The sequence below is a fragment of the Chiloscyllium plagiosum genome, chromosome 6 (genome assembly GCF_004010195.1).
Source record: "Chiloscyllium plagiosum isolate BGI_BamShark_2017 chromosome 6, ASM401019v2, whole genome shotgun sequence".
NCBI classification, from domain to species: Eukaryota; Metazoa; Chordata; class Chondrichthyes; order Orectolobiformes; family Hemiscylliidae; genus Chiloscyllium; species Chiloscyllium plagiosum.
Genome location: NC_057715.1, coordinates 60714334 through 60736051, shown reverse-complemented (window position 1 = coordinate 60736051; position 21718 = coordinate 60714334). Strand labels below are relative to the sequence as shown.

The following is a 21718-nucleotide window of genomic DNA, read 5'->3' as shown; positions in this document are numbered from 1 at the left end:
GCCTAATAAAACTAAAACAAAAGCATACAAACATGCAAACGTACAAAAAACTCTAACATATAAAGTAGTAGATCTTGCTCCTGGTCTTAAAGGCCTGAATCATGTTCTTACAAAAGAAAAACTAATGGGAAAGTAGGTCCTTTTTGCTCAAAGATTTCCTGCCACTTTCAAGGCCATTCACCCATCCCTTAATCACCCATCCCATTGCAGTGCTCCTCCTGCTCTCACTCCTTGCCCCCAGCTCTCACAGTCATTATTTCCCAGTCCCCTCACAGATCTAGGGTCTTAGCACCTTTCACGGACTAAAACAGGGTCATGCAAGAAAAGGTTTGGCAAACATTGCTCCAGCAGATTTGTATTTTTTTCATACATCAGTCACAATTTTACATAAAAAAAGCAGTAGTAGGACAGCTAGCAAAGACTTTTGTACAATAGACCCAAACGATTTAATGGCTATAAACAAAGCAATTCCCTAAATCTTAGTGAAGCTAATAGCTTCCAGCTCTAGGATAGATTTGTTTTAAAAGAAAAGCCAGACAATAGCTCCAATAGGTCTACATCGGTATTCCAGTCAAATAGGACAGCAAATGGCTTGAAAACCAAAACCACATGCAGTTCAGTGACAGTAGCATTGATATAGCATAGGTCAGGAGAATATTGCTCCTGTGGTCTGACACACAGGAAGCTACAATTGAAGAAATGTATATTGACACAAAAGAGCATTTGATATCAATGGTTCTGATCTGTAAAATCATTCCTACATGTTCAAAAGCTGCATGTGTACTCAAAAAGAATGATGATATAGTGAGGGATCTGGTGAGGAAACCAAGAATAAGGGATGTTGATTTGGTCTTTTAGCTGTGATCACTCTCCAGACCACGTATTTACCTCCATAGATATGTCCAGATCAGTTTGTAAACTGATAAAGAGAGTGAGGACTCTAAAATGGACACCACTGATAATGAAGTGGAGGAATTGAGAATTTGTGACCTGCCTGCATCAGTTCCAATGGAAATGGGCAGGTTGCATATTAGGTGGCGGGATCAAAACTCATTGTTCCCCACACAGTCTGCCTCTTTTCTCAGCAGGAGTCTGAACTGTTTTGTGCTGAAAGCATATGGCATAGCCAGGCTTCTGTTGTTAAAGGAGCTGTTTTTCCCACTTAAAGGCAGGCACTGAAGGATACATGGGAACTGCTGATTATTATTTTTGCGATTGTAGATATTAGAAAATAAAGAACAGAACACAGATAGAACTCAGGGTCATAGACACAGCACTAGAGGCCTGAGAGGTTGAGATGACTAAGAGTAGAGACACTAGGTTTCCACTGAGAGCCAGATGGATCTTTTGGGTCATCCTGAGAAGGAATTTGAAACAAAGGCCCAAAGAGGTCAATTCCCAATGTCTGGACTCAAGTGACGGTGCCACAAAATGTCTAATGACCTCACCTCAGTAGTGAAGTTCAATGAAGGCACTTTCCTGTGACATTTCCCAATAGTAGATTCGCATTCTGCTCAATACACCCTACCCATCATCACCGAGCAGAAACTCTGGCACTCAGGGCTCATGCTTCACATCAGCCTCAGACAACTGCCAATGATATCAGCTTCACACTCTCTTTCTGCCCTCACACATATTCGCATTCGACAGGAATATCACTCAAACACAGTACATCTCTCCCTCCATCTGAAATTGTTCCATCGCATTAGCAGGACAAGATAACAGACAATAGGAAGGAGCAATGCAGAGTAGGTGAGAGTTAATAAAGGCTGTAGTTCCTGAGCTGAATGCAGTAGTTGCTATTCCATGTCACGTGAGAATTGACTGAAGATGAGCCCGTGTCATAGTGTCCCTGAGGACATGGAGTATAATGATCGATTCTTGATGTTACTCCTTTTCAACTCCTAGCTATCTTCATCCTTCTATCTGGTATGGTGAACAACTTGTGCAACCATGGATCACTTGTTTCTCACCTTGTACAAGCTCCCTCACAATAACCTTCTCCATTCTGATTTTCTGCTTTCATAAACCCAAGAACTGCCACCTGCCTGGCTGCTAAAGCTCACAAATGGAGTGATCATCACTGTCCTGTCACTTGGCACTCAGACCCACCAGCTCAGATATGAGTCCTGCAAATATCTTCCAGGCTCGTTAGAATTAGAACCTAAATGTGGTGAATCACAAGGCATGAGTGGACCATTGGCAGACCAAATCCGTCAGTTCATCAATGCACAAGAGGGTGAAGCAAATAGTTTCTGGTACAGGCAACTCAGCTGAGGACCTCATTGAGACAGTGCCCAGAAGAATGCTGATAGACCTGTACACTAAAATAGTGGGTGTGCTGACTGAACTGCCAAACAGCTTCCTGTTTCTAAAAGTGTGGAGTTGGAAAATCACAGCCAGTCAGGCAGCATCCGAGGAGCAGGAGAATCGATGTTTCGAGCATAAGCTCTTTGTCAGGATGCTGCCTGACCGGCTATGCTAGTCCAGTGCCACACGTTTTGACTCTGATCTCCAGCATCTGCAGTCCTCAGTTTCTCTTAGCTTCTTTTTCTGTCAAGGAGCACAGAGGAGTTTGACTTCAAATTGACAAAGGACGCCACGTCACACCTTGTCCCATCTACTATATCTCCTTACCTTCGACATGATTCAGAGGAACTGCAATAGCATCTCTCAGAAGACTTTGAGCTGCAATTTATATAAGGGCTTGTGGCTTGCCAGCTCCCACACCCCCCACCGCAACTTAGAAATAAATCTGTCTAAGCTTGTTCCGTTTAAGAAGTACCGAAGTATTAAGAATAAGAGCTGCCACCTTGTTAAGTGATAAGCAGCTCCCTTTTACAGTAGTTCCACAAGAAGCAGTAGCCACTAATTGTGCTGCAGACAGTCTCTGAGAAAGAGGAGCTGTGTCGTCCAAGCAAAGATAAGGGTCTCACTGGGATCATGCTAGTAAGCTGCAGGGAGGGTAGTAATGATTTGGAGATGCCGGTGTTGGACTGGGGTGTACAAAGTTATAAATCACACAACACCAGGTTATAGTCCAACAGGTTTAATTGGAAGCACACTAGCTTTCGGAGCAATGTTTCTTCATCAAGTGATAGGAGGGTAGTAGTGTGTTTAAATCGACAGGCATTTGTTGCACTGGAGGTAGCAGCAGTAGAAACTCATTGGAGGGGAAATACCTTCATTAGAATGGCCTCTGATAGACTCAGGGCCCCCAAGACGAGTCAGTCACTCCCATACACATTTCAGATGTGATGTCACCAAATCAGCTTGGACACTTGGGCTTAGCTTTCTCACCCAGCCTTGAGAGTCACATTAAAGTCTGACTTTTGTGTGCACAGGTCACCTTCCTGTGAAGATGTAACGATGCTCCTTGCCAAATCCAGTAAGTCATCACAAAAATTCCAACATTACTCCTCAACACTTCACAGACACATTACTATCAGAAACATTCTTAAAACTAGTCACACTTGCAAAGTGGGTGCTTGTGTCTTTAAGCAGCACTTCTGCTTGAATCACTTTGCCGCTGAATATCTGACCTATGGTCCAAATTTGGGAAAATCAGGAACTACATCAACCAATCAAGTTGCATGACTCAGGATAGCAGCAGTTCAGCAACTTCCTGCATGCACATATGATGGCTACAAATTGAGGCTGTCAGTGCAGTGCACATGGCTCACCCACTCCCCCTCAAAGGGATCAGCCTTCATAGTATCAATACAGGAATGAAACTTATGTCCTAAAATTTTTGCATCTTCGTGCTGGTAACTTCTTCTTCCATGGAAGGAGAGCAACATCACTCTTGGATGACAAAGTTGAACTGAGTATTGAAGAAACACATACACAATCTAAAATTTCTTTCCCAAGTAAAGTCTGGACAAGAAGCTGAAGAATCATGACAATAAAAATTCTATCATGGATGTTATCACAAAGATGGAGTCTGACAAAGGTTACGCATGTATAATATTTTCATGGTTTACAGAAATTTCACAAGTACATTCAAAAATAGAGGTAAAATAAGTCAAGATATTACATACACAGCGGAGAAAGAAAGTTGGATATGAAAGTGAACCAAAACTTGTGTTGCATAAATTGAAGTCCTCCCCTGATGTTAGATTCCTAATTTGTGAATTAATGAGAACTGACATTGTTAATAGCTCCGAATAAAGAAACTCCATTGAATTACTTGCCAAAATAGAATCTCAATCAATCTGAATGGTAATTTCAAAGATTGCATGTTATTATAGAAGGGAAAGCATTCAATTTGACTTTAACATTTTGTTAATACATCAGACAGCTCCACATCCTCTCTCATTATAACTATTCTCGACCTTAAGATTTACATTCTAACAACTTGCAGCTAATAGCCACTGCAATAGAGTGGCAGTTTCAAATATTATGTCAAAAATTCCCTTTCTTTAAAGTCAATCTTACAATGAATGGATCATGCAGTCCATGACAGTTGATTTGAGTGAGGAGATGTGGGCAGGATCAGAGAATTATTGGACATACATTAACTCCATTCAGCATAGAAATAGAGAAGGAAATAATTTGCATTTATATAGAACCTGAAAATTCATCAATTAAGAATCTAATAAGAAATGAACATTTCCTTCTCCTCTAGCAATACTACTTAAAGGACTTAAGTACATAGCATATTGTAACAGGCAGGAAGAACAGAAATCTAGTCAACTTTGACTATATGGCCAGAATATCCTCCATTAATGTTAGAGGTTCCTCCCTTTCACTCAAGTTTTTCAGTTGCCTAAGCTCAGGTGACTTTGCGGCAAATAATTGAGATTGAGTTGAGAATTTGAGTAATGCAGCCTGAGAAACCATATGGTTTTGCTGCCTTTCCTTTCTAGGGGATTCCAGAGAATGTGAGTACGGCGGCATTGATTCTCAGACAGGAAGGGTAGGCCTGAAATTTATTTTTGGGAGAAGACAGATAGATTGGTATCTCCTCTCTTCCTCCAGCAGCACAATCACCACATTAATGTCTTGGCCAAGTTCAAGACTTTCTAACAAAAATAAATTTTCAAAACGTTTTTGTGGGTCATTATCCAATTTTATTTGTAACAAATGCTGGAGTGTTGGAATCCTGTAAGGTCCGACTTATGTTTTAAACAGGCGTGCATTAAGAAATGTGTCAGAAACTTCTGTGGGGATGCTGGGTTTGTTATTCTGACATTTTAACTGGCAATCAATTGAAAATCATTCTGGCACTTGCTGCCAGAGCCGAGGTTTACCGTGGTGTGTGGAGCTCAACAGGGTCAACAAGGTGAGAATACAGTGACAACCCAATGGAAATGATAGAGAGGAAAGTCTTTAAATACTAAAAACATACAGCTGCTTCTATGCGTAACAAGAGGTTTTTGCTCAGAGAATGTTTTCTGAGAAATAGGAAGGGTTTGAATAGGAAAGGTTTGGAGGGTGGGACTAGATTGGGTTGGGATATCTAGTCGGCATGGACGGGTTGCACCAAAGGGTCTGTTTCCATGCTGTACATCTCTATGACTCTAACTTGATTGCACAGTTTACAGATAATTTCTGACATTTTAGAAGTCTTTTCTACGATCTTTCTGCAAACACTCATCCTGAAGTGCATTTCCTTGCTATCAGCCTTCGCTGTAGCAAGGGAACAGCTTGTGCAGCTCTACCTCCCGTGGCTGCTGATGAGCTGAAATGAGCACCAGTCATACCAAACTTAACAATAGCTGTCGTCTCCTGAATTACCTTCCATGCTTCAGGGCAAAGAGGATAGAAACAGACTCCAGCTTGAAGGAGGCAACACTTTCAGCACAAGTGATGCAGCTTTCAGGACATGAGAAGCAACAATACCTCAGAACACTTCTGTCGGGAAAGGTTGAATTGAATTGAATTGAATTTATTATCACATGTACCGAGGCACAGTGAAAAGCTTTATCTTGCAAGCAATACAGGCAGATCACAGAGTTAAGTAGAACAGATAAGTAAATAATAGGTAAACAGTGGCAAAAACCAAAACACAGGTACAGGTGAATGCTAAGAATTTGTGAGTACATTCAGTATTCTAACAACAGTAGGGTAGAAACTGTTTTGGTGGGGATGTTCAGGCTTCTATACATTCTCCCCGATGGTAGAGGTTGTAGAAAAGCATTGCCAGGGTGGGATGGATCTTTGAGAATGCTAGTGGCCTTTCCTTGACAGCGGGCCTGGTTGATGGATTCTATAGATCGGAGGTTGGCCTTTGTGATTGTCTGAGCTGAGTTCACCACTCTCTGTAACTGTCTCCAATCTTGATGGTATAGTTTCCATACCAGGTAATAATACATCTAGACAGAATGCTCTCGATGGCGCACCTATAAGTGTTGGCAAGGATATTCACTGTCATGCCAAATTTCCTCAGCTGCCTGAGGAAGAAGAGACACTGTTGGGCCTTTGTAACCAGTGCATCCACATGACGAGTCCAAGATAGCTTGTTGTGGATAACCACTCCCAGAAGCTTGACACTCTCTACTCGTTCCAACTCTATGCTGTTAATGTGTAGGGGGGCATGAGTAACATCCCACCGAAGGCTGGGGTGGGTTGAATGGGAATTGATTGTCGGGGTCAACACAGGGTAAGGAGTTAGGAATATAAAGTCACAGCAAGGTCTGTTTAATAATTCCCAGGCGATGAAGTAAGTTTTTAATACTCTAAACTTTGCAATCTCAGAACACTTCTGTCGGGAAAGGTGGAGTTCAATTGAATTGAATCCTCTGAATTTTTTGACTTTAATGGAATGTTTTGGGGGGATCCAGACAGAGGTGAAGTGTCAATTAGAAAATGCAACTTCACAGTGAGGACATGTTAGGGATTCTGTACGATTCCAATGTGCACGTCCAGTCCACGCTGCATAAATGGCCCTCTGGCTATCAGAAGATCTGGACCTGTGAGTGTCAGAAATGGAATGTGTGATGGAATGTCATTTATGGGATGGCGCTGTGAGGAATGAGTGTGAGATAGCACTAAGACAATTGTGAGAGAGAGTTGGCTGTTCTTATGGGGACATGAGGTGGCGGCAGGATGAGGGGGAGTAATGGAACTCCCTTATTTGTCTGAAGATGACTGTGCTGGAGAATGTGAAGGATATCAGAAAGTCAGAGTAGGCATTTGACTCTGGGACTCCTGTCATCATTCTTGTCAAAATGAAGCCATTGAAACATTTGCAACAATGAGTCAACCATGAGAGGCTAACCATCAGCTGTTCATTATGTCAGCTCCTCTCAGCTCTACCCATTTGACATACAAAGCTGGTATCTTCCGACTACTAGCTGAAAGCAGAACGTCTCTGTGGAATCTCATGGTCCACTGCATGACCTCCAAAGAAGAGAACTGGAAGACTTCTGGTGTGGTGCATCCATCTTTCCAGTTGTTGTCTTCTTGGTGAGAGATTTGCAGTGCAGACATTTTAAATCCTACTGACAGGAAACTTAGAATCATGATCCTGATGCTGAGACTAACAGCCACAAAAGAAAACTCCACTAAAAATGTATTTCTTGACCTGCCCCAGCTGCAAATGGATTAGCTTGGATATTCTTCTGGTCTGCACTTCCAGCTCTCACTCATTCACTTTGACGCCTGGCATTTAAGTTAAATTGTCATTATGACACAATATGTCAATAATATTACTGTGCACCCACTCTGAAGAATTATGCTCTTCTTCACATTTGGCGTAGGGTGGAAAGTATCATGTGGGTTTAATATCTTCCAATCCTTTTCCTACGCTATGCTTTTAATGACCTATTGATATTCAAATTGTACTGATCTCTTTGGCTTTTGAATAAGACATTATGGTGTTACACAATAGAGGTTCTAGCTTCAAGCAACTTGACTGCTAACCATACAATAAATTAAACTGGGAAGGTTTCTAGAGCAGTTCAAGCATGTTGTAATGAAATGTGGTATCACAATGGAGGGGTGTCAATGTACAGGTTGTCCCCTGTTGGTAGTTGTCATCCTGGAGAAACAACTTGCAACTTCATTCCTCTTCAACAAAAAGACCATCAATTTCCACCTTTGTAACTTCACCTGTATCCATCATTACCTCAGACAGATTTACACTGAAACCTTTAATACATTATTTGACATCTAGACTTATTGTGAAGTGCTGGCTTTCACCCTTCCATCATGCACTGTCATAGAATCATGGAACTGTACAGTACGGAAACAGAGCCTTTGGCCCAACTTGTGCATGCCAACCAGATATCCTACATTAATATAGTTCCATTTGCCAGCATTTGGCCTATATCCCTCTAAACTCTTCCCAATCATATTCCCATCCAGATACCTTTAAAATGTTGCAATTGTACCAGCTTCCACCACTTCCTCTGGCAGCTGGTTCCATACATGCACTACACTCTGTGTTAAAATGTTGCCCCTTAGGTCCCTTTTAAATCTTTCCGCTCTCACCTTAAATATTTGGACAACACTACCCTGGGGAAAAGACCTGACTACTCACCCTATCCATGCCCCTCTTGATTTTATACACTTCTATAATTCACCCTCAGCCTCTGATGCTCCAAGGAAAATAGCCCCAGCCTATTCAGCCTCTCCCTAAAGCTCAAACCCTCCAACCCTGGCAACATCCTTGTAAATCTTTTCTGAAATATTTCAGAAATAACAGCATCCTTCCCATAGAAGGAAGACTAGAACTACACACAGTACTCCAAAAGTGGCCTAACTAATATCCTGTATAGCTTCAACATGACCTCTCAACTCCTATACTCAATGCACAGACCAATAAAGGCAAGCATACCGAGCACCTTCTTCACTATCCTATCTACCTGCGACTCCACTTTCAAGGAACTATGAACCTACACTCCAAGGTCTCTTTGTTCGGCAATACTCCTCATTGCCTTAACATTAAGTATACAAGTGCCCATATTTGCCTTTCCAAAATGCAGCACCTCAAACTATCTAGAAACTTCCACTCATCCAAAACTTTGTTGAACCTTAAATTAATCTATACTCTGTCCATCAGCCTATCACATCTCTGGTAACTGACCACCATTATTTGATTGTTCTCCAACAACTCAGATTTAACACACTCATCTTCTTAAAAGCCTTCTATGAACTTATTGCATTCTGACACCGCAGAATTGCTACTAACTTTCCCACTGCTCTTCATTCCTGGCTTTGGCATCGTCCTTTGTTCCATTATTGGTGATCATGCTTTTCATCCATACGGCTTTCACTGTCTTTTTAATTCTTCCCCTATGTGTGTCCTCCTGTGTCTCTCTTCATAATTTTATTTCAATGTGTCTTTATGATTTTCCCTCCCCTAATCTTGTTTTTGACCATTTTCCTTAAGGCTTATTAAAATAATATTGGATGTTTTTTTCTATATTATGAGACAGTGGTGAGACACTGAGATGAAAGGATTATTTTGCTCTTTGGAATATCACTCCCATTTGCAATCAACTCAATTTCCAAGACTGCCATTTGAAATATTTTTGCATGCCATATAAGGAATCACAGTTATGCCAAAAGGTAGAAATCCTTCTTTTTATATAATTTTAGAATAGATTAGTTTAATAAATCAGCCGGCTTTCACATTACCTGTTAACTGCTGATAATGATGTACAAATGAACAGCTGGTGTCACCCCTGTTATTTGCATAAAATTTCTACATGGCTTACAATGCTGTTATTTCAATTTCTGCCCAAAAGACAGCTAAGTATATTTTTCACAGATGGCCTCAGCATCTGCACTTTGCAGCTGCAATAACTCTAGCTTTCATTTGTCAGGTTCAACCAAAGTATTGTTGCAAATATATTAATTGATTGTGCAATTCTGGTAAGCATGTTGAAAAAAAATGGGCATTCAACTCTAAATTTGCAGACCAAGTATGAGTCCTGTGCTGTCCCAAAAAAGAAAAGTATTAATAGACAGAAATTGTAGGGATTAGTATACATCAGAGTCCAAACTGAACTGGCACCAAATAGTTTAAATCACCCATAGCACTTGTTAACCATTGGAAGGTTTGGACTAATGGCTGGTGCCTTTAGGCATTATTCCTTTAATAATGACTCTCATTTAGTTACTAAAGATGCAGACCCTTGTGTATTTTGAACAACAGTTATTTTATTACCAAGTGTTAACTACTTACATGAGTTATTGAGGCATGTTTGTCTCTATTGAAAGCTGAGTCAGAATTCCTTATCATGGGGTCTCTGACATCATCGCTGTGGATGATATCATAAGAGCATAAGACACAGCAGCAGAAATTAGGCCATTCAGCTAATCAAGTCTGCTCAACCATTCAACCATGACTAATCCGTTTCTTAATTGTGCTGCTGGAAAAGCACAGCAGATCAAGCAGTATCTGAGGAGCAAGAGAATATTTTGGACATTAGCCCTTCATCAGGAATGAGGTTTGTAGGTTGGGGCTGAGAGATCAATGGGAGGGGGGGGATGTTGGGAGGAAGGTAGCTGAAAAAGTATTAGGTGGATGAAGGTGCAGGAGAAGGTGATAGGTCAAAGGGGGGAGTGATGGACTGGTCCAGAGGGTGGTCCTGAACTGGAGGCTTGGGACGGGGATAATGTGGGGGTAGGGGAAATGAGGATGCTCTGGACCTGTCCATCACTCCCCCATTTGACCTATCACTTTCTCCCTCACCTTCATCCACCTATTGCTTTCTCAGCTACCTTCCCCCAAACCCCATCCCTTCCCATTTATCTGTCAGCCCCAACCCACAAGCCTCTTTCCTGATAAAAAGCTTATGCCCGAAACATTGATTCTCCTGATCCTTGGATGCTGCCTGACCTGCTGTGCTTTTCCAGCACTACACTCTCGACTCTAATCTCCAGCATCTGCAATCCTCACTTTCTCTGAATAAGTTTCTTAAGCCCATTCTTCCATTTTTTCCCTGTAACCCTTGATATTCTTGGTACACAGGAACCTATCTATCTCAGTCTTAAAGATACTCAATGATCCCAGACTCCACAGCCTTTTGTCACAATGAATTCCATAGATTCACCACTCTCTGGCTGAAGAAGTTTCTCCTAATCTCCATTCTAAAAGGTCTTCTCATTACTTACAGCTGTGCCTTCGGCTGCCAGTCTTTGTTACCAATGGAAACACCTTCCCAACATCTCCTCTAACCAGGCCATTCAGTATTTGGTAAGTTTCAATTAGATGTCCCCTCATCCTTCTAAACTCCACCAAGTATCAACCCAGAGTCCTCAAATGTTCCTCATATGTTAAGCTTTTCATTCCTGGGACTATTCCCGTTAAACTCCTCTGAACACGGTCCAGGGCCAATATATCTTTCCTGAGATATGGGGCACAAAACTGAACACAATATACCAAATGTGGTATGACTAGAGCCTTACATTGCCTCAGAAGTACATTACAACTTTTACATTCGAGTCCTCTCAAAATAAATGCCATTATTGCATTTTCCTTCCTAACTATTGACTTAACCTGCAAGTTTACCTTGAGAGAATTCTGGATTAGAACTCCCAAGTTTCTTTGCATTTCAGATTTCTGAATTTTCTCCCCATTTAGAAAACAGTCTATGCCTCTAACCTTCCTACCAAAATGCATGACCTCGCATTTTCTCATCTTGTACTCCATCTGCCACTTCTTTGCCCAATCTCTTAATCTGCCCAATCTCTTCAGCAGTCTCCCCGCCTCCTCAGTGCTATTTGTCCCTCTGCCTATCATTGTATCATCTGCAAACTGAGCCAAAATGCCCTCAGTTCCTTCACCTCGATCATTAATGCATAAAGTGGAAAGTTGTGGTCCCAACGTCACTCACATTCTCACTCTTACAAACATTCATATGCTACACATATCACAAATGCATTCTTAATCTGCTCTTTTGAGCAGACAGGAAATATATCAGGTAGAAACCAGTATGTCCCTTTTTTAGCAATGATTAACACTACATTCACAAGCATCCACTCCCCTCACCACTGGCACTCAATAGCTGCAATGTTTACTATCGACAAGATGCACTGCAGAAATGCACCAAAGATCCTCAGACAGCACCATCCAACCCAAGACTACTTCCATCTACAAGGACAAGGGCAGTAGATATATGGGAATACCACCACGTCCAAGTTCCCCTCCAAGCCACTTACCATCCTAACTTGGAAATATATCGCCATTCCTTCAGCGTCTCTGGGTCAAACACCTGGAATTCCCTCCTTAATAGCATTGAGGGTCAGCCCAATGCAGGTGGACTGCAGCAGCTCAAGAAGACAGCTCATTACCACCTTCTCAAGGGCAACCAGGGCTGGGCAATAAATGCTGGCCCAGTCAGCGACTCCTACATCTCACAAATGAATAATAAAGAAATCAGGCTCTGAAGATGTCACCAGTGTCCAAATATCAACATAACCAGAGGCAAGTGATTCTGCCATCTGCCTAATTCAATGGCAAAAAGATTTTAGGGGAGACATGTCGACCAGAAAGGTTGTTTTTCAACTTTTCTCTCATGGTACCAGGAGAAACACTTTGGCAATTTAGCAGAATGGCATTGACACTTTGGTGGCAGGAGCTGGCACTAAACACCAACCTGTCAGTTGCCACTAGTTTTGGATAGAAAAAAGATTGAGCCTTTGGAGATATTATCTTGGAATTCTAATCTCCTTGGTCCCAAACACTGCTGCTCAGTCAGATCCTCTCCACAGGACAGCTACCTCCATTTGTTTCTTTAAACATTGCATATTTAAAAATTTGTAAAAACATTTGCACATTCTGCTGATTTATACTAATTTAAAGTCACTCTGCCTTAAACCACTGCTGGTCCAAATTTGACTTGGAATGCTAAATATAAATGTAATACTTCACAAACTCTTTGCAAACAATCAAGACAAATTATCCAGTTGTGTGAAAATTGCAGCAGTGCCACTACATTTTAAGCCAACCTCAAAATAAATTCACTACAACTTTCTTTACAAATTAAGTTTGAAGATCTCAATTCAGGATGTTGTGAAATTTGAAAGAGTTCAGAAAAGATTTACAAGGATGTTGCCAGGGTTCGAGGATTTGAGCTGAAGAGAGCCGGGGATGATTTCCCTGGAGTGTCGGAGGCTGAGGGGTGACCTTATAGAGGTTTATAAAATCATGAGGGGCATAGATAGGATAAATAGACAGGATATTTTGTCTGGGGTGGGGGAGTCTAGAACTAGATGGCCAGAGATTTAAGGAGCGAGGGGAATAATTTCAAATGAGCTAAGAGGCAACTTTTTCACACAGAGGGTGGTGCGTGTATGGAATGAGCTGCCAGAGGAAGCAATGGAGTCTGGTACAATTACAACATTTAAAAGGCATCTGGATGGGTATATGGATAAGAAGGGTTCAGAGGGATATGGGCCAAGTGCTGGCAAATGGGACTAAATTAGTTTAGGATATCTGATTGGCATGGACGAGTTGGACCAAAAGATCTGTTACCGTGTTGTACATCTCTATGACTCTAAGTAATGTATTTAATGAATGTTGCTTTACAATTATTTTGGTACTGTAGTATAATGAGAATGGCTGTTAATAAGATAATAATGTATATCATGATGTAGCAATCACATCAACAGTAATGTGCAAAGGTCTGTGAAGAAAGGATGGAATAATCTGTGCTAGTGAGATGAGTGTTAAGTACAATAAAAACATTTATTGATCTTTCTAGAGTCAAATAGTAGTCATTCATTAAGAAGAGAACACATTGCAAGCCATAAACTGTCAAGAAGACATAAAGATAGCTATGTCTCCAATGTACAGACTGTAATGCCAAGCCACATGACAACACAAGGTAATGTAGCACTACATCAGTTTGAGAATGCATAGGAGGCAACAGGAACAATTGTCCCCCGAAGTCCCCAAAACAACAGGCAGCGTTCAACCATGGGCAGCAGCCAATGGGAGGATGGTCCTCATCCTCTCTATCCTGGACTGACTTGGACAGAATATTTGAGGAACTCCAATCATGGCTGGTTCTCTCTTGTAAGTTCACTGCAGATGGTTTCAAAGTGATCTATCAGCAGTGAACTTGCAAGGTAAACAGACTCTAATTGGACCAACATAGAGATGGACAGCAGTGAGCAAAGATGCTAAAGCCAGAGAGAGTGAGAGATAGAAGCTAGGGCCCAAGGATTAAGGCTGTCAGGCTGGTGTGTGGGTGAAGGGGGGTGCGGATGGTTGGGATGAGTTGCAAGGTTGGGAAAGTGGCTACAAAGGTCAGTGAGAATCCCCAAATTCAAATTTCTGCAAAAGGCCACACTGGATGGGGGAGAAATTCTGCAAAAACGAGAAAAACTCTAAAAAGGGAGACAGGAGCTGAAAAGTGGGAAGAGGAGTTTGAACTTGTTTAAGAAATGTATATTCAACAAGCTGGGAGCCAGGAAAAATTTGAAGTCACAAAAATAATAATTCTTTGCAAATTATTGTGAAATATTCAGTTAAGGCTACAGAAAGTCAAGTGGTGGAAAATGTTGAGGATACTACATAAATACTGTGTCAATTAGATCATATAATGATGAACAGTTTTATTTCAATATTTGTGTGTTATCTCAAATTGTCTCACATATTGTGAATTATCTGAGGTCTGATAACTATATAAAAGACAAACTATTTGACTCTGACCTCACTTCTCCATGGAAATATATTGATGGTAGTGGTCTTTTGTGTATTTGTGTGCAGAATTTTTCATTCAAAAATTTAGTTGCTGGTTTATGTCTGCTCATATGCACCAACTGAAATCCTGTACTGACTTGGAAATTGATGCTTTCCTTGTGTGTAGTGGTTTGTAGTTAATGAAACATTGAATGCTGAGGTTATTGATGACTTTGTCTAATTTTACTTACACGGACTTTAATATTCCATTTGTCAACACAAACACAAAAGGTAATGTTGCTATTTGAATGCACTAAGGAAGGAGTTGGTGAGAATGGAAAAAAATGCCCCTGAAAATCAAAATGTAGCCCGTGAAAATTAACACGTAAGCCTTCAGGAAAATCTCAAGAGGACCCCTCAAATAAAAATATTTTGTTTTTGTTAACAAAATATGATGTTTTATTGTATTTGTTGTGTGGTAAACTTTACATGCCAATAACCAAAATTAATGCGTACTCTACTAATATAGTCTTATTCTATAATAGGGTAACTTGTGCCTTGAAAGAATTCTTCAAATAAGAGCATAATAACATTAGATCATGACAATTAAATTCCTTGCTCCCACATTTTAATAAGGATATTAACCTAAGGGCTTAGTGTCTCAACTAAAAGAGTGAAGAAACAAATTTCATGTAAATGGATTAGGATTTTGCATGTGAAGATGAAAATTTCAAGACAGTTGTTTACTTAGAAAATATATCATGATCCTAACAATGTTTCACATATTAAAATAAACTTCATATGTTGTATTGAACAACAAAAACAAACATAAAAAATTATTTTAACTGCCTTACAATTAATTTTTCTGCAAACTAAAGAATGAGGAGAAAAGTCTTTAAGCTGGATTATGATTTATGATAACCTTGAATGTAAAGAAGAACCCATTAATACTGAGCACATGAGGTAATCATACCAATATAAACCATGGAATCATGGTTTTGTAAATTGAAATTTGGCATTATATTATACACTGATCAAACAGAGTTAGAGATGCAAGTTAATGTGTTTTAAGTTTGAATGAATCACAATTAATCACTATGATTACCTTCAAGTATCCATACATTTCCTTTTGAAATGTCTGCTTTCACTGCCGTTATAGGCAGCTTGCTAAATCCTTGTCACTTATTGCGCAAAAAAGTCCTTCCCCACATTTCTTCTGTATCTCTTGAACAAAATTTTCAATTTCTGACTTCTAATCCTGTACCATAAGCTAAAAGGAATGTATTCTGTTTTGTTGATTTAAGGAGAATAAATTTTGGGGAGCCAATGGTGTCGTGGTATTGCCACAAGTCAGGTAGTGTTCTGGTGACCTAGATTCAAATTCCATGCCAGATGATAAAATTTGAATTCAATGAAATCTAAATAATTGAAAATCTAATATTCTTTAACATCCTTTAAGGAAGCATATCTGTCATCCTTACTTGATCTGAAGAAGGATTACACCTGAAACATTGACTTCTCCACCCCTGATGTTGCCTGGCTTGCTATGTTCTTCCAGCCTCCTGCTTGTCTACCTTGGATTCCACCATCTGCAGTTCATTGTCCTTCCTTGATCTGGCTCACATGTGACTCCACACCTGCAGCAATGTGGTTGACTCTTAACTGCTCTCTGAAATGGCCTATTCATTCATTCATGCATCATCCAAAAGCAATTCTCAATAAAAAGGGATAAAAATTGTACTAAACAGCTGACATTGACTAAGGCTTCGGAAACAACAGTGATAAACACTGCCCTGTTTATCCCAGAAAGTCATTCTTACGAACATCAAAATTGGAACATCTGTCTCACAGACTAGTCAAACAATAGCCTGATGTAGACATATTCATGTAATCATATCTTGCAACATCCCAGGCAGCAGCATTAAAAGCTCTGGAAATATCCTATTCCTGTCCCATCAGCAGGACATTCTCAGCTGGGTGTCAGCACAATGTATACAGTCAGGACAGAGTTGCCTGAGAGCCCTCAACATTGTCTCGGAACCCCGAAAAGTCTCTTGGCGCTAGGTAAAACATGGGCAAAGAAACCTGTTACTGATTACCACTAGCTGACTCCCTGTGGCTGATAAATCAGTGTTCCTCATGTTGACACCACTTGGTGAAAGCACAACGAGTAGCAAGAATGCAAAATGTACTTTGGATAGAGGCTTCATCCCTCCGAGTGACTCAACAGCAGCATTACTGGCTGAGCTGGTCAGGTCCTAAAGGACATAACTGCTAGATAGAGTCTGGAGAAGGTAGTGAGGGAACCAATAAGAGAAAAAAAAACTTGACTTCAGCCTCACCAATTTGCTTGCTGCAGATGCATCTGTCTATGACCATCATATGTCTTGTGGAGATAAGGTCCCATCTTCACCGGAAGAATACCCAATATCGTGTTGTGTGACACTATCATTGTGCCAAATGGAATAGACTTCATACAAATCTTGCAAGTGAACACTGAACATCCATAAGGCCATCTGCAGCAACAGAAACATACTCCAACATAATCTGCAACCTCATGGGCTTGCATATCCCCCACTCAACTATTATCATCAAGGAAAGGGATCAGCACTGTCCTGCAGAAGGTGATGGTGAGTTGCTTTCTTGAATCACTGCAGTCTTTATGGTGTAGAGAGTTCCAGCGTTTTGATCCAGCAACAGTGAATGAATGTTGATACATTTCCTAGTCAGGATCGTATGCGGCTTGGAGGGAACTTGCAGATGGTGATGTTCTTTTACACCTACTGCTCTTATTCTTGGTTCTTCAAGTGATGGAGATCATTGGTTTGGAAGGTGCTGCCTTGGCATTTCTCCAGTGAACTTTGAAGAACATTATACCATTAGTTGTACATAGAGTGAATGTTGAAGCTGGCGGATGAAGTGTCAGTAAAGTGGGCTGCTTTGTCTTGGATGGTGTCAAGCTTCACAAGTGCTTTTGGAGGTGCACTTATCAATGTTCTGACTTGTACCTTGTAGGTAGTGCACAGGCTTTGGGAAAACAGAAGGTGAGTTATTCATTGCAGGATTTCTAGCCTCTGACGTACTCTTGTAGATGCTATATTCATTAAGTATTCCTGCGCCTCTAAACACATCATCTTCATTTGGTATTTTCATCCTTGAAGAAGTTATCCACATGCAGCATATGACTTTTTTGTTGGTTTTAATGTTTTCTTTCTCTTTTGACATTCAGAGTTGATATTTGGATAATTAAAGGCCTCAAATATCATTACTCTAGTTCTTGCACATTCTGTTCCTAAACATTTCACTTCTATATATTTTATAATTTGGAAACCTATTGAATGTGAATTCTAGGGTGACTGTGCACGATTTATTTCTCAATGGTTTCTGTCCTTCCCTTGCTCAAGGACCTCCTCTGTTTCTGACAATTAATTCTTTCTCTAATCAGTATTATCACTCCACCACAGTTTTACTTCCTCTCCTACCTTTTCTGAACACTATTTATCTCTGAACATTAAACATCAACAACTCAATTTTTTATCATACCCTTCTATTATTGTTACTAAATCATATTGTCACATAACTATTTGTGCTTGTAGCCTGTTAGTTGGGAAGAGTGGCCTGAATCTGTTCCCTCACTCTTCCACAGGCCACTCAAAGAATACAATTCAAAAGACAGATAGCATTTCAAATATACATGTTATACTGTTTATAGTTCAGGATCAGAAACAACTCAGCCAAGTTCCTCAAATCTCACACTTTAAACTACATCCCCACTCCTCTCTGCTTCCCTTCATCTTCAAAATATAAATTCCAGCTTGCAGTTAAAAGTACTTTTCTCAAAAGCTGTTGGAACTGGGCTCTCTTCATGGATCAGCAGTGACTGATTGAATTTTCATTTTCTGCAAACAGTTGTCCAAGTTCAAACTTCTCCTTCAAGAACCTTTCATTTGTGATGGAGGAATTCCAGTGGGTGCAGATAGGTTTAGTTGAGGCATGAGATGATGATTTGGATAGAAATGTGCAGGGATTTGGGAAAGGTTGGTGAGTGGTGCTCGGTAAACGAGCCAGGCACAAAGAGCTGAATGGCCTCCTTCTGCTCTGTAACAATTCTCTGCATAATACCCTTCACTCCCATCTGACCTCTGGGAACTTTATTAAATGCTGTCTGATTTTTCGAATATGTAACCTTTCATTGTAGTATCTAACTAACTAGGCACAGCATGGGATTAGCTGTTTGAGCAAATTTTGACCCCTTCCCTTTCATTGCTTTTTTGATAATGACTAATTAGTGTAATATTGAAAGATCAGTTTATTAGTCACAGCTTTGCTTTATTGTGAAAAGTGCTTGTACACTTCACATCTTCTCAACTAATTTAGAATCATTATGATGTAGACGACAATGTAGAATACAATGTTGCAATCTATTTTGCTACCACTCTCTTCATTCTCCTATTTGCAATTAGTTCAAGAATCCAAGGGTTAATTTAAGACATTCAATTCTAGGTCAAAACAATACATTTTGTGGAACTAAAAACAGAGAAATGTAAATCATGCTTTTATTTATGTTACAATTTTTCTAACTGAATTCCCCTATGTTATTTAACTCAGCAAAGATTGGGTGGTCGACTTGGAAATACTTGTAGAGCAAGAAAGGCATGTTTTAGCTGATTTTCTAGTTTACAGAACCCAGCTGTCATCGGCTCAAGGTGCTATTCTTTCTTTTCTCTCTCCAAAGCTGTTTTCTGACCCTTAGATCTTTTTCAACAATTTCCTTCATTTTTATTGCCGATCTCTACCATTCTCATTATTTTGCTTTTTTAAAATAAAATCCACCCCACAGCTCGTTAACTAATGTGTTGAATGGGAGAGATTCCTATGCAACTTCTGACATTTATTCTGTCCCATGGCACGATATAAATAGAGCTCTTTACCTATTCATCACAATAGCAGCAGTGACCTCATTTGTTCTGGAAAACTTCTGGGAAATAAGCTGATGACTAAATGTCATATTTTGATGACCGATTAGTGTAAAATTAAGCATGTAGAAATGTCAAAATTACCAGCACAAAAATCAATATGATCGTCTAAGATTTTTTATTTTAAATGACAGCTGTTGTGAAGCTTATCTCTGTCTGCATTCATATTTTAAATGATAGGAATAAGCTGGGTTTATAAATGCCACGGCAACTGAGAGGAAAGGCACCTTTTGGATTATTTCTCAGCATTTGATTATAACTCAAATTAATTTACATGGAAGGTACATTTTAATTTAGTAGGTTTTAAAGTGAAAATGGCAATTAGTTTTAATTTATCATTGATATGATCTTGTTGTTGCAGTCAAGAAATCGTTTGAAGTAGCTCAGTAAAAAAGAACATTTCTGTTGATTTTGTTCAAAATAGCACCTTCTACAGCAAATTAATTTGTAACTAAACACGACAGGGAAAAGATCTCATATTCCACAAAAGTATTTTCTGTTCTCCAAGCAGTGATCAAGTGTAGTAAATTGCAGTAAAAGACAATTTCTGCAGCAATTTGTCGGGAATGTTCTTTGGAGTGACAAGGAATTGTTCTGGTTCATAGGAACTCAGATTCTTTTCAGGACAACAGTGTAAAACTTCCTTGGAGGACAGAACAAATAATTTGCATGCCACTATTACATTAATACAAAAGCAAACATTCATTAAATTAGTTACACTTATGTGAAGATTTCCAGATAAAACATCCCTGCTGTTGTTGGTGGTCCTGTTTATGAAAATACTCAGCTTGCTTCTTGCAGCAGTTGGCATAACATATGAAAATTAAAATCAGTGAAGCCAGTTGACCTTATTGTATTGGGTTTTGATGAGTTGAATTTTTTGGTAAGTGAAAATAAATAATAAAACTACTACAACTTAATACAGTCAAAAGTAAACTCTACTCACATGTAGATGCCATTGGAAAACACTCAATTTGACATCTCATTGTTCATTTAGGAAATCTGCAATGAAAAGAAAAATGTATTTTTGATAAACATACTGTTGTTATCTGTGATAGCTAAGCACTATCAGATCTATCATCAGTTGAACTTTGCAAATATGAACATGACCTACTGGAGATTGCGGTAGGCTTTGTGTGAAATTATCAGTGTACAATCTTTAAAGTATTATCAAGCAATTATTTTTCTGGAATATATAAAAGAATGCAGCTGCCAGGCAGCAGAAGCTTTATTCACACATAAAGTTTAAAACATGAAAATAAAAACGGATCTCATTATAACTGTGAAGAAACTGGAATGCTGTTAATGATGGTATTTCATTGGGTAAAGGTGAAGTTGCCATAGTCCTACCGGACTGTTGGTTTGCTCTGTCATTACAGAGAATTGACTGGTGGTGGTTTAACCTAAGGAACATCACGCCTCAGGTAGGGTGAGAGGTTGAGAAGGACAATCCTTCATGGTAACCTTATCCAGAGCAGAAATTGAACCCTATGTTTTGGCAACATTTTGTATTGCAAATTAGCTGCCCAACCAACTGGGCAAATCAATAACCCCTTCCCCCACCTCCTCCATATCAGTATCAAGTATAATTTTTTTTATCTTATAGGAGGATTCTACAGCCAATTTCACACTTTATCAACATTGTAGAAATGTAAACCACATTTTTTCAAAGGCAAAACAGGACAGTGGTTAATGATAGGGGTGCTGAAAATGTATTGCTGGAAAAGCGCAGCAGGTCAGGCAGCATCCAGGGAACAGGAGAATCGACGTTTCGGGCATAAGCCCTTCTTCAGGAATGAGGAAAGTGTGTCCAGCAGCATCAGCAGACCTCACTTTCTCCTCAATGATAGGGGTGGCATAGTAGGTCAGTGGTTAGCACTGCTGCCTCACAGCACCAGGGACATTGGTTCATTTCTAGCCTCAGGTGACTGTCCGTGTGGAGATTGCACATTCTCCCTTTGTGGACTTCCTCTGGGTACTCCGGTTTCCTCCGGCAGTCCAAAGATGTGCAGGTTACTCGGATTGGCTATGCTAACTGTCCCCATAGTGTCCAGGGATGTGTAGGCTAGGTAAATTAAACCACTAGATATGCAGGATTACAGGGGTAGAGAGGTGATTCTAGTTGGGATGCTCTTCGGAGGGCATGTGTGGATTTGACGGG

General features: G+C 40.0%; 1 long non-coding RNA gene across 1 annotated transcript in view; it reads right to left on the bottom strand.

Moving 5' to 3' along the window:
* Nucleotides 1-21718, bottom strand: part of LOC122550621 — a 397125-nt gene that overhangs the window by 280193 nt on the left and 95214 nt on the right. The window contains exon 2 of the long non-coding RNA XR_006311901.1: nucleotides 20504-20559. This is a non-coding gene — a long non-coding RNA (uncharacterized LOC122550621). The remainder of the gene's footprint in view (nucleotides 1-20503; nucleotides 20560-21718) is intronic.